Source organism: Python bivittatus, unplaced genomic scaffold, assembly GCF_059951505.1.
Source record: "Python bivittatus isolate LINGU-HERP-01145 unplaced genomic scaffold, Pbiv_v1 ctg000980_np1212, whole genome shotgun sequence".
NCBI classification, from domain to species: Eukaryota; Metazoa; Chordata; class Lepidosauria; order Squamata; family Pythonidae; genus Python; species Python bivittatus.
The window spans coordinates 66,141,297-66,158,486 of record NW_028277125.1 but is presented as its reverse complement, the minus strand read 5'-3'; positions in this window follow the sequence as shown (position 1 = coordinate 66,158,486).

Here is a 17,190-nt window from a genome sequence, read left to right as displayed (position 1 = left end):
TGCTGACTGGAAACCCCTTATGGACTTTTTGCATAAAACAGAAAAAAAATGAATTTATGGTCTGTGATTTTGATGATTAGATAGGATAGATTATAGAAAGAAGACAGAGTGTAAATTTACAGAAAGAGGTAAATCTACAATTGTACTTATAAGAAGATTGGAAGCCACTTCTTTATATCTTTTTTTCTTTTCTATTTTTCTTCTACCTTTTTTCTTTTTTTTTCTTCTTGCACTGTAGCTTTCTCTTTTATTCCTTTTTCTTTTTCCCTTCTTACTTTATTTTAGTTTGTATTAATTTTTACTCTTTTTTCCTACACTTTCAATAAAATTATTTTTTTTTTAAAAAAAAGGAATAACGTAATGAGCTAAACTCTCAACTTCAATAAGCATTCAGGGCAAAGGCACAGGGAAACCCAATCCAAAGATTAATTTTGAGATAAATAATCTTTCTAGATCATTCATATCCCAGGTTAATTTGCAAATCTTGTATCGAGACTGTAAAAAACCATTCATATGATTTGCAGACAAATAATCGCAGCCTCTGGGAATGTCAAGGTGATTTATAATAGGAAAGGTACGCTATCATTTGTCAACAAAAAGACCAGAGAAAAATTATATCAAAGGAGCAAATTAGGCAGATGCATTTTGACCTCTCAGGACATATTGCAACTGAAGGGGGGATCAGAAAAAATTGAGGGGAGGGTTGGCACTCAGAGAGGAGAAAAAACCCACCTCCCTTGCCTCAAAGCACTGCATGCTTCATGCTGTATAAAACTGTGAACCTCACAGTGTACTTTCCTCTGTCTTTGTAGGATCTAGTTGAAGGGTCAACCTCACCCCTGTTGACTCCTTGAGAAAGGAGAAATTTCATCAGCCTGAAAATGCATTAACAGAGCAGGGCAGTCTAAGCTTCTGTCTACAGACAGGTATGAGAGTGAAATATAGCTGCCTTGAAGATGCGCTTGATTCCTGGAGACTTAATGGACACGTTCATGAAGTTTTCTCAGCAACATCATGGCAGTGCTTTGTGATTCTACCCCCCGCCCCACAACTGCACAGTCTATTTTGCACTCCGGAGATCTTTTGTGGTCTCCCATCCACGTCTAGCCTTGCTTAGCTTTCTCAGTTTCAGTGAAGGTTGTGTAAGTAGTGACACCTGCTGTGACTGACAGCTGAAGTGATTTTAAATTTGAGAAAATGCAGCCATCAACAAAAGGAAAATCCTTGTCAATTAATGCAAATTCTGTTGATTAATGAGTGGCTACATTCAGCTGTCACTCCGAATCATTCCAGTTTTCTTAACATGAGTGAGATCATTGCAAGCATTTCCTTTTCAATGTTCTCATCAAGAGTTTTGCGTTCCTTTATTGTATAGATTTATGCTGATGCTTTAATAATGGTCATCTTTTCTAGTGTCGATGGTAGGCAGAATAGGAGTACGATATTGGTCTGCAGAGGCAAAAAATCAGGAGGAATTTTATTCTGTTAGTCAGAAAAGGTGTTACCACACTCCTGGTAGGCAGAATTATCCTTTTTTGACCTGGCTGGGTTGGCTGTAAAGAAGTACAGATACTGGCTCATGGTGGGGAGTGTGAGGAGGAGGAACTGGCCAAACTCTGCCCTCCATGTAACATTTTTTGAAATATGAAAAAGTTCACTGTGCTCAGCCTCAAGTGAATGGAGCAGCAGAGGTTAGCCTGCAGTTTCTTTATTAAAACATTAATCACTATATAGTGCCAGTTTTACAGACTGATGTTTTTAAGTTTCTGTTGAAATATTTTACTCTCCTGGTCCAAATCAAGCTGGAAAATTTTCCTGGCACCATGCTGGCCTGATGGTGTAACTGTTGGCAGTGCAGATGACATCCATTGCAGAATACGTTAAGGCAATGTTTCTCAACCTTAGCAACTTTAAGATATGTGGACTGCAACTCCCAGAATTCCCCAGCCAGCCATGGCTGGCTGGGGAATTCTGGGAGTTGCAGTCCACATATCTTAAAGTTGCTAAGGTTGAGAAACACTTGGTTAAGGTATACAGGGGGTGAGCAGCTATGGCTAAGATCTGGCCTAGAAAAGAAGAAAGTTCCCCTATCTCTGTTTAATAAGGCAACTTTAAATGATATTTAAATGAAGTGGACGTTCTTTAACTTTCCGGAATGCAGTACATTTTTTTTTAAACTTACAGGGTCTTCTCAAAGTTTCTTATGTTAGGTCTTTTATACTTATGAATATTACTAGTATAAATTTAGTATAAATTATATAGACATTTAGTATAAACCCAGTATTCAACATTCCTTCCTCCCAGCCCCCAGTTCTCATATATACAATATATTACACAGCATGGCAAATATAAACACTTCCAGTATGGCTTCTAAGGGGGGGGGCTAAATGCTTATAAGCACCACAAATTGGTAGAGGCACAAAAAAGGGGGAAGTTAGAAACGAAATAACTTTTTTTTTACTTTTTCTTTTTGTTTGTTGTTTCTTTTTTAATATGCATTAATAATAAATAACAACGTTGTAGAGACCTTAGTATTAAGTATTACTAAGATGCCTTTATTATATAACAAATCATTTAGTGTTCTTTGCAGTTGTTTACTAATGCCACATGTAGCTTTAGATGTAAAATGTAAACATCTTTATGCTTATTAACATTAACATTTGAGAAACCATAGTTAATATTGATATAAACTTCTTTTTCTACCTTGAAAGGTTTAAGTTAGCTAAACCTTAGAGTGTAAATCATCTCCAGTCAACACTGTATAAATACCACTGTACCCAAATAGTACAATGTACTACTTGTGTTTTATAATAATACAGTAGAACAATATTTTAAAAAATAAGAAAAAAAAGGTTCTCCCCCCCGCCCCCGCAAAAAAACCCCATCAGTCCCCAGTATTTTAGCAGCAATCAGTGTAGGGCTTACACATTTCTTTTCTTTATTAGGTAACAGGCAGGGTCAGCTAGGTCCTGCCAGCTGATACTACAGTTGGTAGCCTTGACTGTTCCACTTACAGTCCTAGCCAGGCCTATCCAATCTGGAGTTTGCCTCAACTTGTCTACCCCTGAAACAAAATGCCTTAGAGAGCTTGTGCTCTTTTTCTAAGTTGGGTGGCCATAGACGTTGACTTAACAAACAAACAAATGTGGTATGTGATGCCACATCAGCCTTTTCCAACATTGTGCCTTTTGGAAGTGTCGTTCCTCAATTCCCATAAACTCCACCAGTTTTTTTGCTCCTAAACCCATGCAATTCCTCAGACATTGATGGGGTGTCCATAGGAAGCCAAAAAAGTCAAGATGGTTGCCTCAACCATGCAATGAAATCACATTACATCACGATGCATGTAAAAAAGCATGGGGCTTTGATTGCATAGTTGTGGCTGCCATCTTGACTTTATTGACGCCCCCCCCCATGGACACCCCAGAGCAGATGCCTTGTCCTATTGTCATTCTGGAGACAATAGGTATTGCAGACATCTTAGACAAAAGTGGTTTTATTGCTACTGTCCCACTTGCTGCTTTTCACATAACCTAAAACATTAGAACCAAGTTAGAAGGGCATTTCCCAAGAAGTTTCAAATATCGCTGGTTGGAAAATTAAAGTACATATAGCAACTCATTCTGGTAACTTAGTGCAGTTCTGTGGGTTCTGCAGAGAGATCATGTACAAGTGTTGGAAAGCCCTGTTTAGAATTCCTGCTTTGCTGTGAAACACGATGAGTCATTATCTAGGGAATTTTTTACAAAGGAAAATTAGCTGGTCAAATTCATTATTGGAAGCATCAGAATATTAAAACCAAATAAGAGGACAAGAGCTGGGTACTTAAGGAAAAAAAGGCAAAAGGCAAAATTGAAGGATGGGTGATCAATCTGTTTTTTCTCCCGTTTTTCAGATTTCAGTCTATATCAGTAAATAAACTGCTTTTTTTTTTTTAGGAAATAAAAACAAGGACATGTTAATAAGCCATTAATACCTTTTATGATTAGAAAAAGTACCATGGATTTGCCAATTCGTAGGGTCTTATTACAAGATTAGTTTGTTTAATCTTATACATAAAGATTCTTTAAAAACAAATAAAATTGACAACTCTAGTCATATTAAATCACTGATTAAATTTTTCCAAATGTCTCTTTTTCCAAAGAAGAAGAGGAAGGAGTAATAGTAGTATTGGAATTTATCTCTGACTTGGATGCTCTAGAGCAGTGTTTCTTAAAGTGTGGTCCTAGGACCCTTGCAGGTCCCCCAAGACCATCTCAGGGGTTCGCAAAATCAAAATTATTTGCCAGCCTATGTTGAAAAATAATACAATATTAAAATCCCATCAAACTATCATGAGAAGCAGTAGTGGCAGCAAATGCATCCATTTTAATTTTTAATATGGTAAATATTGATAAATATAACCCATACCAGCAAAAGCTCTTTTGAGGTCCTCCATAATTTTTTAAAGTGGGAAGGGGTCCTGAGAGAAAAAAAATTAAGAAAAACTGTTCTAGATTATTATTTATTCTATGCCACCCATTTAATATGCTTTCTTCCAGCTCTACCTATTTCAGATGACATACTTTAATCGATACCGTGTTAGTTTCTGACCATTTATGACAAGAAAATTTTGTAAGGAAATATTTTGGAATTCTAAATAATGTTTGTAACAACCTTTTCCTCATATTTTTAGAGCCCGAGAATTAAACACAGTGGAAGAGTCTCGTTTTGTGTTGTTTGTACACAGTAATCTTTTATTTCGCAACAGCCTATCTTGCAGTGGCTCCAATGCAGGGTGTGGTGTTAACTGACCGTAACATTAAATTTAATGATCTTGAATAGAACAAATGTTTGTAGTGTAATCTTGTGCATGTTTACCCAGAATTGTGCCTGGGCTGGTAGCTTGGGGTAAAATAGTAGGTGTTGCCTCATTTCTTTCACTTCAGGATATAATAATCAGGATTACATTCTTATGCATTATGGTTGAATAACTCCCACTGAACGTACTTCTCCTCAGGAGGACAAAATAAGGTAAAAACAGAAGTGTTGTATAATCAAGAATAATCTCCAGAAAATAGTGCTCTTGTTGGTAAATAATGATTGGGTATGCACAGCTTTATTGAAATGGAAACGTTTGTAAAGCTATTAAAATAACTCTGTACAAGTCAGCTATGACTTCTAATACAGAAAAGAGAACCCAAAGTTAACCCAAAAGAATCAGATCATATACTATGAAGTTTGATTACAGTTTCTGTATTCTAGAGACTCCTAGCTTTCAGAATTTCTCAGTGCAATTGGCATTGGCCACAAAACCCTCAATGTATCCATGGGAAATTCAAACTTCCTGTTCTCATGATATAGTTGCTTTATATGAAAATATTCAGTTTGTCAGCAAAGCAGTGCATATTGATCAGTTAGTAGCTTCACCCTATCCCAAAGGCTCTAGATGTGTAACATTTAAACATGATTTTAAAAAGAAAATCTCCCCTTGTACTTAAAATAACTTCCTGGTTATAATGTCTCCCATCTCATACCTATCAGTCCATACATATACTGGCTCTAGAACACAGAATTTATTATTTGAGAATGCTAGACTTACTAGCATCCTGTTTAGGTACCAGACTGTTTATGCTTAATCTTTTTTAGGGATGTGCATGAAATAGAACACATACTTTGCTTTCAGTTCAGAACAAATCAGCCCTACTCCAACTGTTCCTATGGAAGAGCTCAGTGACACTGCCATGTAATTAAATTTGAAATGATTTGAAAAGGCTTATTAGTTTGCTGGAAAAAAACTTGAAGCTTTCCTTCAGGAGACAATGGGAACTTGGAATCAGCTTCTTTCTCTTATGTTTTACACCCAGGGCCACAAGAAAATAAGTAGGGGGAGATCCATGACAATTGCTACCAGCCAGCCAACTTATATAAAGATTAGAGAAAGGAACATTAAAAACAAAACCATGAGAACTCCCTAGAAGAATGTCTACAGATAAATAAATCATTTATTTTTGTAAAGAAACTTCCTAGGTTGCTCGGCTAACAGTCAAAGAGAGAAGGAGACTAATGTTTCTCATCAGCATTTTTTTGCACCACTTAACATCTAATAGTTAGCATAAATCCACCAGCTAAGCCAGAAGCAGCCAGATGCAGGGACAAACACATTTGATTTACTATATGTTTTCTCATTCCTGTTGGATTTGCTGTTATCCTGATTCAGATAACTTAAAAATAATTTTTAAGCTAAGTAATGCAGTTTATTAGAATTCTTGCTTGGATAAGTAGAAAAACATGAGGATAAAAAACACTAATACAGTATTGTCCCAGTGGACCAAAACCACAGAAACACATTCTGAAAAGCTGAGACCAGGACAAGAATCATGCACGTACACATTCCCAGACCCAGCACAGCAAACGTTAAGCAGAAATGTAGCACAGGACAAGGGAGAGTATAAAGTTTCCCAAACCATCTTGAATAGATTGTTTTGGTCTTTTCAATACCCTCTGAACATTTGGCAGGTCACATAAGCATGCGCAGAGCACATTCTCCCTGATAACTGAATGAAACAGCCAAAGTCAATGTTGTACTTGGCATTTGCAGCCCCAACACTAGTACCCCTTCTGTATAAAACACAGTTGTGCATACTTTTACTTGCTTTTTCTTGGAAGCTAAGACATCCAGTTGCCCACATGAATTCCAACTTCCCCTTAGCAAAGAATCGAAAGGGAAGGGAAGGGAAGGGAAGGGAAGGGAAGGGAAGGGAAGGGAAGGGAAGGGAAGGGAAGGGAAGGGAAGGGAAGGGAAGGGGAAAAAAGAAGCAGTGACCAAGCCTCTTCTTCTGCTTGGGTTAAAATCTTCTGCTCAGTTGCTGTCCAGAAAATATGCTGGCTAGGGAATTCTGGGAGTTGAAGTCCACACATCTTGAAATTGCTACAGTTGAGAAACACTGCCCTAGGTAATTACTCTTACTGTCCATGGACTCAGACTAAGACAGGGACACTCCCATCTCCTCTGAGCATGACCCTCAGGCCCTTGATTGCTAACAGAGGGAGTGGGCTACCTGGTTGAAGTTAGGGTGGCCACTTCCCCTGCCTCAGCCTTAGCCATCACAATGCCAACTGGTCATACCACTGGAGCAAGTTCTTTTGTCTACCCATTGTATGGATGGGGTGGTCTTAGGAAACTCTCCATCCCCTTTTGAAGAACCTTGGGTCAAATTCTGGCAGATTTTCAAAGGAAAACATTGCCTGTCTTGTGGGACACTGAATCTAGGATGAAAAAAGGTAAATGGCAACAAAACGTTATGCAAAAGTTGGAAGCAATGATTACTTCGCTTATTCCTAAATAAATGGACAGTATAGAACCTGCAGCCTAGGTTATGGAAAATATTAAAGCCAACTCTACATCCATAGAACAAGATTTATGAAATATATCTGCAGGCAGATCATGTCTTCTAACATTTTTGTACATTTTGTTCATTGTTATTCATTTGTTGGCTGAATGTGATTTTTATATCATCAGGTAACTTAGGGAAATTGTTTTCAGTCATTCTTTCAGAATACTTGAAAGGTTTGGAATGATAAATATGCCCATCTATGAACCACAAAAATTGCAAGGGAAAATCTGAGTCTCCCATAAAAGATGCCTAAAAAAATATGATTTAAGTACTAAAGTGTAATGTGTTTCATATTTGTTATCTGATTTCCTTTTATCTCACTTTGTTTTCTTTATTTCACTTATACTTATGGAATACTAACAATAATTGGGTATAGTAAGTAAAATGTTAATGTGATCCCCCAGAAGGGAAGACACACAAATAAATTGAAAGTCAGTGTGCTACCATTATGGGAGCAGCAGATCGCTGCTCATGTATCTATAATCACAGGAAGAAAATAGTCACAGCTTATAGCTATTTTTTGCAATGGCAAAAATGGTTTATTACTGAAACAAAGTCATAACTAAATCAGATGTTCATCCGTACTTGATTTCAGGAACAGCTGAACAACCAGATGCTGTCATCCTTTTGTAAATGTGGAGCTTGAACCAAGCCCAGAAATAAGGAAGTGAAATGGACTTTAAGACTTCAGTCCCACGCCTTTTAGCTTAGAGAATTTGGCTCTTCTGTGTGAGCAGCATTGGGCTGCGAAGCCACACTCTGTGTTCCCTTTGTTCATCTGAGTATGTTTCCCGCATTGTTCCAGAAAAAAGCCACTGGACTGACAGCCTGCCATAAGGGGATGCGTTTGGTCCAGCTTAGCAGATTGTATGATCTCATCTACTATGATGAGTAAACCATAACTTATAGTTTAGCACAGGACTGCCAAGGTGCAACTGCACACCCCATCTTCCTCAACCTTCTTACTCCTGTCTGCACTTTCGCACTGCTTGCCCTGCTTCCTTATGTCCATGTCTATCCACGCACAGTCTCATTCTCGCTTTGTCCATTGTTGTCACATTTCTTGCCTCCTCCGCCAACCTTCATTCTCTGTCCCTCCTCTGCCCACCAATGCTCTTCTCATCCTTCTCCTCATTCCCTCTGCACAATGTTTTTACCCATTTTTCCCTTGTTGCCTTTAGTTTCTCTTCTTGTAATCGGAGACGGAGAACAATCTGTCCTTCAAAAACAGTCTGCCGTGGCCAATTTTCCAGGTGTCACTCTTGTTGCTCTTCTGATTACTCTGCAATGTGTAGGTGTCAGACAACAGCATGTGTGTGTGTGTATATATGAAAATTTGTGTATGTTTGTATACATGTATCAAACCCCTGCACATGCACCTTCTTAGAAATAACACCTCCCCTCTTCTGCACTTGTATATGCCCACTTTTCAAAGGTCCATGTGGCACTCAACCCCTTGGAAGTTATGCCCCCTTTACTAAGTATGTGGTGCCAAATCCATGCAATTAATCCATGGCTTAGTGTGACATGTGAACTGAGGCAGAAACTCTCCTGGGAGATGACAAACAGGTTTTCTTTCAACCACCTACTTACCTGAGGCACAGTCTAAATATAGAAGTTGCTTTCCTGCAGGAACAACCTTCATTACACAAGCAAGTAATTCTGCGAATTTCAAAACTGCTTCGATGTATTAAGCTAGATGGGCAAATGCAAGTAGACAAGATGAGCATTTGTACTGATTTGCCATCCCCATAATATAGATATGAGGTTAGTTGCTTTCCCCATCTCAATATCTTCATCCTGTTTCATTCCTGATGTCCCTTGAAAATATTTTAAAAACAAGTTAGTTCTTTTTACATAAAGATGCTAGCTCAGAATGCAAGGTTGTTTTGGTTATTTGGAATGGAAGAAACTATGAATGAGGAAAAAGACTATTTGGGGGGGCAAAATGGGAAGAGGAAAATATGTCAAAGGTGTTTTTCAAGGAAAAGGATGATTGATACTTTTGCCACACAGGCAAGTATTACAAGATGGCGGTAATTGTTTCCTCATGTACTAGATTCAACTCCCATAATTCCCAGCCAAAATGAAGTCCTACATGTACAAAGGCAGCTGCTTGGACAGGGCTGCCCCCCCAACACAACTGAAGAGAGATCAAAGTAAATATGCTCATCCCTCTTTATATCTAAAGTCTGTAGTTCTTAGGTGTGATTATAGACCTGGAACAGTCTCTTCCTTACTCAGCCTGGCACAGGCAAGGTGATTGTCCAGGAAGACTAAGAGATCACAGATCAGTAATACACAATTTAAGGATAAATAGTTTTGAAGCAACTCAAATTAAGTAGATTCTTAACAAAGCCAGATCAATTTATATATGCATGACGTGTGCAATGAAGCAGGAAGTAAAACCAATTGCTTTGTTGCAGGCAAGACACAGAGTTAATTAGCAATTGATACATGGTTTACTTAGGGCTACTCGCTGTGATTGTAAGAGGGTATTTGAGAAATATAATTGCTTTTAAGCCTGTTCTTAAAACATCCTGCTACATTCGGGATGCAAAGGAACACCAGTTTGCCATCCAATTACTTGCCCATAAGGAATAATAAAGCATGGTAGGAATTCAAACACACTGTAAAAATCAAATAAGCTAGGCATATATTAATAAATATGAGGGGGGGGGGAGAGAGGGAGAGAGGGAGAGAGAAGCATTATGAGGAATACCTGAAATTTGGGAGAGAGAATGTGCCAACCGCAGATGATTCTGTGACAACTCCAATATATTCTCCCTCTCTCTCTCTCCCTCCCCCACACACCCACACATACACACAAAGTTTCCCAATTTTTGGACATATTAAACTGAATACTGACAAGCAAAATGGGAAGAGGAAAATATTTCAAAGATATTTTTCAAGGAAAAGGATGATTGGTACTTTTGCCACACAGGCATGTATTACAAGATGGCGGCCAAAATATTGTACTCTAATAGGGGCTGTTGGGAACCACAGCTGCAATCCCACTTCCATATTAGTGTGGAATAGCAAATCTTAGCAATGCCAGGGCTAAGGTTTTAAGCCTGCCCAGGGCTAACTTCTTGAAAATACAGAGCCCAAACTGAGAAGTTTATCGACCATAATGCTACTAATGATTCTACATTACAAACATTTTCCAGGAGGGCACACTTTCTTCCCTGTGATAGCAAAAAGCAAGGCAAAGACAAAAGCTGATACACATTAATGTGCAATGAACCTTTTGCAGTAAAGAAGAAAAAAAAACCCAGATTTTGACAGTGGAAAAATAGCTTACCAATGCACAAGGGAAGGCTACGTTGCTTGCCACACAGTCATCTGACTTGCAGGGAAAAGCCTTATCATTCCAAGAAATAATGTTAGGGTGAAAGCTGACTTGATTCTTTACATCATGAAGGATGAATGCTAATGGAGTCTGATGTAACTAAAGAGAGCAGGAGAGACAGGAAAAAAGTATCCTTTTGATTATTAGGCAAGAAAAACTTGTTGCATAAAAGCCTTTTGGCTACAATCAGAAACTACGCAATCCATTCCTTCTGACTTTAGGCTGATATCCAGCATTTCTGCACTCTGTGCCCTCCTGAAATTCAGACAGCAAAATTCTATGTTACTTTTCCCTAACCTGTGATGTCCGTTTTAATATACTCAGACCTGTTTTTATATACTTGATCAGGTCTGGGAGAATTGATAGTACAGTAGTGTTTTTGTCCTTAAGACTGTTTACTCCCTTTTGCCTACAATGGAATCCCAAATCCAGATGGGTTGTGCTGGTGATTAGAAACACAACCACACCACCATAATATTTATTTATTTATTTGTAAATTTATATACTGTCCTAATTAATACAGATTATTAATTTCCTACCAATATTAATCATTGTAAAGATTCTTAAGAATACTTTGAACAGCCAAGAAAACAAATTGATGGATCATCGAACAAATCAACTCAGAGTTGTCACTTGAGACACAAATGATCAGGCTCAAATTTTCCTACTTCAGTCACATTATGTGAAGATCTAGCTCTCCAGAGAAGACTCTAATGTTGGGAAATGTGGAAGCAGACAGAAGAAGAGGATGACCAGCAGCAAGGTGGATGGATTCAGTGCACAGTGATGCCTTGCGGTTGTAATAGACTATAGGTTGTAAGAAGAAAAAACAGGAGTCATAGTCTGTTGGTTGTTCTCAGAAACAACCAACAGACTATTACAACCACACCACATCATCATAACACACAAACCAACTAAAGCCCTCCAAAACAACTTAAAGACCCAGTAGCCTAATAAGACAAAAACAGGAGTCATCTACAGCATACAATGTAAGGACTGTAACAGCCTCTATGTAGGACAAACAGGCAGAAAACTAGCAGAGCGCATCCATGAACACCAAGTAGCAGTCAGAAGACATGATGAAAACTCCTTAATCTCACAACACATGGACAGACTCAACCATAATTTCAACTGGGAAACTCTGAGCATCCTAGACCAAGCTAAATCAAAAAATGCTAGGGAATTCCTGGAAGCTCTGACACATCAGCCATCAATAGACACATAGCAATAAACCACATTTACATACTATTCAAAAGAGACAATAAGAAAGCTAAGAAAGAAACAAAAAGACCAGAACACATCCTCTCCAGCAGCCTACACCCAGATAAGCAGGGATTATCACCAAACAAACTATCAAGCAGAAAACAGTACTCTAATCAAGGAACTACCAAGGAGAAACCCCACCCTCACCAACACTGGCAGGGCAAGCTACTGTATATAAACAGGGAGCAAACCCCACACTTATTAGCACTGATGATGTTACCTAGTCAGGTAATGAAACATCTTCAATCAAACAACCAAAAGCTCAGAGAGCACCAAGGACTCCACAGTTCAACCCTGAGCTACATATATTCTCTTCTACTGAAAATCTATGTGGTTGCTAGGAGTCTAAAATGACTTGATGGCACATAATCAATCAGTTAATAAATATAATTATAATAATATATAATCCTATAAATGATATCTATTATTTATTCTTATTGTTGCTGAGATTTATATAATACTTTTCACCTCTGGATCCCAGAGTACTTTATATAACAATGAAAAAAAAATGGAATCAACATTCAATAACAAGTACAACAAACTTTTCCACACTAACTCAGAAGAAACAACAAAGGAGGATCCAAAGACCTGGCAAAGGGATGGGACTGAATTACCAAAGATGATGACACACCCTCATTCTATATGGTGTCCTTTGCTTTCAGGTTGCTACACACTTTACAGATAACTTTGCCTTCCTTCACTGTACCAGTGATTCCTTACCACAAATGCTAAACCAGGAAGGCCGGCAGGCTTGCATCAGTACACTCAGCAAGGAAATCCTGTTGTTCCCTGAAAGTCTATTGCCCTCATTCCCAGTTTGATACCTACAGACCAGGAAGTTCATGCATTCAGATAGAAAACCATAGCAAAAGGAACTCCATAAGGTGATACCAGCCTGTTAGTTCCTACCATAGCGAGATGCCATGTGCTATTCTCTAAATGTTATGAGCATCAAAAATATTCTGAGAAAGATCTGACTAAATTTGATGCTCACTGAAATACCAGTCAGTGAACAAAGGAACATGATGAACCCACTACAAAGGTATTATCCTCTGAATGTCATGCCACAAAGTTATGGAAAAAATGGCATGACGTTCAGAGTATACCAATTAGAAGAGAACTAGACAACCCATGACCCATTGGGTCATTGTTTCAGAGTTATTTCCTTACCCAGACAGAGAAACAGAAAGACCAAGGACAAAAAAGCAGTGGGAGTGTGAGCGACTTGCAACTTGCCACCAGCTTCCCCATTGACTTTGCTTCTGGGAAGCTGGCAGGGAGCGTCAGAAATCTTCCTTCCTTCCTTCCTTCCTTCCTTCCTTCCTTCCTTCCTTCCTTCCTTCCTTCCTTCCTTCCTTCCTTCCTTCCTTCCTTCCTTCCTTCCTTCCCTCCCTCCATTTCCACATATAATATAGGCTTATGCCATTTGGTCTCCCCTCACCTCAGGAGAGCCCTGGTGAAACCTCCTCCTCCTCCTCCTCCTCCTCCTCCTCCTCCTCCTCAGCTGACCAGCGGATCTGCCTGCCACTTTGCTGGGGGGAGGTGGAACAAAGGGAGCCATGGACTATGAGGAAAATGGCACCCCTTTCCTCATTCTGGTGTGCCCCCAAGGGGCCCCTCCCTTGGGGGAGGAAGAGGGCTCACCCATCAAGCACTGGAGCCCCCTAGCCAGCCCTACCTTGCCAGGAGGCATCCAAGTCGCTTCCTCATCCTTATCTCAATGCCCACAGCCACTGAGAGATTTCAGATTTCTGCCTTGTTTCCAAAGCAGCCAATTGCCACTCGCCTGTCAAGCCTTGTCACCAGTCAATTGGGCACAGGGGACAGAGGGAGGCAGGAAAGAGGTCGGGGATACATCCATGACAAGCATGTGACCTGGGCTGACCACAGCAGCGCAGCAGCACAGCATTGCTGAAGTGGCTACAAATTTCCCAAATTTCAGTCCCACAAGAGTCCTGGGTCCTGGGTTTTGCACGCATTCTGTAAGTTAGCCCATTTGAGGTACCTTGGTTCAAAAATTGTGGCCCTATGACATACCGTTTCACTCAGTTGAAGCTTACAGACACAAGAGTTTTAGTAGTATATAGATATATGTAACTCAAGGTTGAACTGTGGAGTCCTTGGTGCTCTCTGAGCTTAGTTGTTTGCTTGCAGACATTTCATTACCCGACTAGATAACATCATCAGTGCTGATGATGTTACATAGTCGGGTAATGAAATGTCTGCAAGCAAACAACCAAGCTCAGAGAGCACTAAGGACTCCACAATTGAGAGGATAATTCAATGTTAAAGTTTAAGAAAAAGAGTAGCACCCAAATGACATTCTCAAAGAGCTCACAATCTGCAGGCCAAAACATGAAAGCAAAACTTTCACAACTGCTTATGACAACAACTCTAGTTTTCAACAGGGTCGTTATCTAGCCAGTTCAGCCAAGTTTATGAGAACCAACTGTTAAATTTTCACATATATTAGAGATAGGCAACGGCTCACATTCTTCCTGCTTTGCTTGGACAAGCTTGTTTATCCAGCTGGTGCAGAAGGGAAGGCCCAGGATACCTTTGCTAGGGATAGGCTGTTGCATGCATAGGCAAAGCCAAGGCCTTGATAGGACTATGCTCCAAGATTTCCAGCCAGCCAGCCAGCCAGCCAGCCAGCCAGCCAGCCAGCTTGCCCAGGCAGATTGGGAAAAATGTGAGATTCTGGCTTAGCTCAGCTCACATAGTGGAGATAAGAGGCATGCAGAGGTTGGAAGAGGTGTTTTGCTTCTATGAAGTTTGCAGTTTTCCAGTCCTTCAAAGCAAAATGGCAGTGCCATTCCCCATCCCACCCCCATTCCCCAAGTTCTAAGCAGAGAGTGAACTGTGCTGCTTTGAAACATCTAAAAAAGGGCAGGGCTTTGATCACACAAGGACAGCCACCATCTTGACCTTTTTGACCCCCATGGACACCTTGGTAAGTTGGTAAAAAGATGCAAAAACAGGCTTAGAGAAACTGCTTTCAAAACAGCATGTTAGAAGTTTTCTATTAAAATGCATGCCTTAGGAGAAATTCCAGAAAATTGTTTTTTACATTTTTATTTATACCATTTTTAGCCCATCTTTTTGCCTATAAGGCACGCAAGGGGGCTATGATGCAATGACTGATGCAGAAAGGGGATAAAATAAATGTAAAGCTGGAAGGGTTAAACCCTGACTAAAACTTGTCAGACTCCTTTACTGCTAATCAAAACTAATTACTCTCAGATCTGACATGAACAAGAAAAACTAGCTTTAACAGCAGTGAACCTGTGCAATCTATATAATAGAGTGGGGGTAAAAAGTCATTTAAAACATTCAGCACCCAACCCAATCCTCAGGTAGCTGTTAGAAGCAAGTAAGTCTTGCTTCTGCCTCGCCATTACAACCAGAAGAAAAGTGTGTTTATGCATTTAGAAGACATTCCCAATCCCCAGGCTTGTAGCTCTGAGAGCATCGCTCTGTGCCAGCCTCAGTTTCATCTCATAAAGGCAGCATGCATCATGGCAGGCTTACCAAGTTATATCAGTGCAGAGTTGTGGTTGCTTTGAGTGAGAAAAGGCACTCTCTGAAACTTATTTGGTCCATAGGTGCCAAGGTCAGGCTTGTTACTTGGCGTGGGGGCAGCTGGTGCAAAACTGGCTTATATGGTTCATATTCCTCTGCCACACAAGAAGAAACATACCTACATACCCATCATGCTATTCCTTTTAGGGGGAAGCAGTTATGCCAAAGTGCAGAAAAAAGAATAAGAAGTAGCAGGCAAAAGAAACTGAGGGCAGGAGAGAAGAGAGGGGGAAAAAAAGGAAATCTAACTAAATCTGGTTTATACCAACACCATTCTCCATACCCTTGCAAACCACGCTTGACTCTTGTTGCTTTTCTTGTTATACGATGCATACTTCTTAAATAACCCATCCCTACTGCATTCAACTTACTCCTAAGGTTGTAGAGAAAGTGGTTGTGCAACAGCTCCAGAGAATTCTGGAGGAAGCAGATTATCTGGATCCCTTTCAGCCAGGATTCAGACCTAGGTACAGTATGGGACAAAAATGGCATTGATTGCATATGTAGATGACCTCTGGCAGGAGCGGGATGGGGGTGGTGCATTTGTCCTTGCTCTTCTTGACCTCTCAGCAGCTTTCAATACCATCAATCACGGTATCTTTCTGGATTGGCTTTAGGGGTTGGGAGTAGGTGGTAGTGTGTTGTACTGGTTCTTTTTCTTCATCCAAGGCTGGTTTCAATCAGTGTTGATGTGGGGGAGAGTTCCAGCCCATGGCCTCTGCTTTACAGGGTTCCACAGGGCTCAGTATTCTCTCCACTCCTGTTGAACATCACATGAAGCTGCTAGGTGAGGTCATCTGATGGCATGGGAAAAGTTATCATTTTTAGTTTTAATTGTTTATAGGTTTTTGATTTTTCATTGTGAGCCACCCAGAGTCATCTATTGGGGGAGATGGGCAGCATACAGATTTAATAATAAATAAACAAATAAATCATCAGCATACTTTACATCTCCATCTCTGAATGCCCAAGTGATGCCATGGAGGTTCTGTCTCAGTGTCTGGAAGCTGTGGGGGTTTGGATAGGGAACAGCAGGCTTCAACTCAACCCTAACAAGACAGAATGACGTTTAGGGCCTCCCCAGTTCCAATGACTTTCCATCTTTAGTTCCTGATTGGGCTGCGTTACCCTAAGCAGAACCAACGCCCAATTTGGGGGATCCTCCTGGATTCATAGCTTCTGTTTGAAGAACAGGTGGCACCCATGGCAAGGATGGCTTTTCCACTAATTGATGTTGTGCACCAATTGCACCCTTTCCTGGACCAGGAGGCTCTGCTCATGGTCACTCATGCCTTAGTCAGGTCCCAAATGGTCTACTGCAATGCACTTTTCATGGGGCTGCCCTTGAAGAGTATCTGGAAGCTGTAGCTAGTTCAGAATGCAGCAGCGTAGGCAGTTATGTCCGCCCTTTGATAAGTACATGTTATATCTCTGCTCTGCAAGCTGCATTATTTGCCACTAAGCTTCCAGGTTCAATTCAAAGTGCTGGTAGTGGCCTATAAAGCCCTTCATGGCAAGGGCCTGGGCTATATATTCACCTGTCCCTGATTACAGTATGTCTACCCATTAGGTCCGTCAGGAGAGGCATGCTCCTGGTCTTAGGGAGTGCCATCTGGT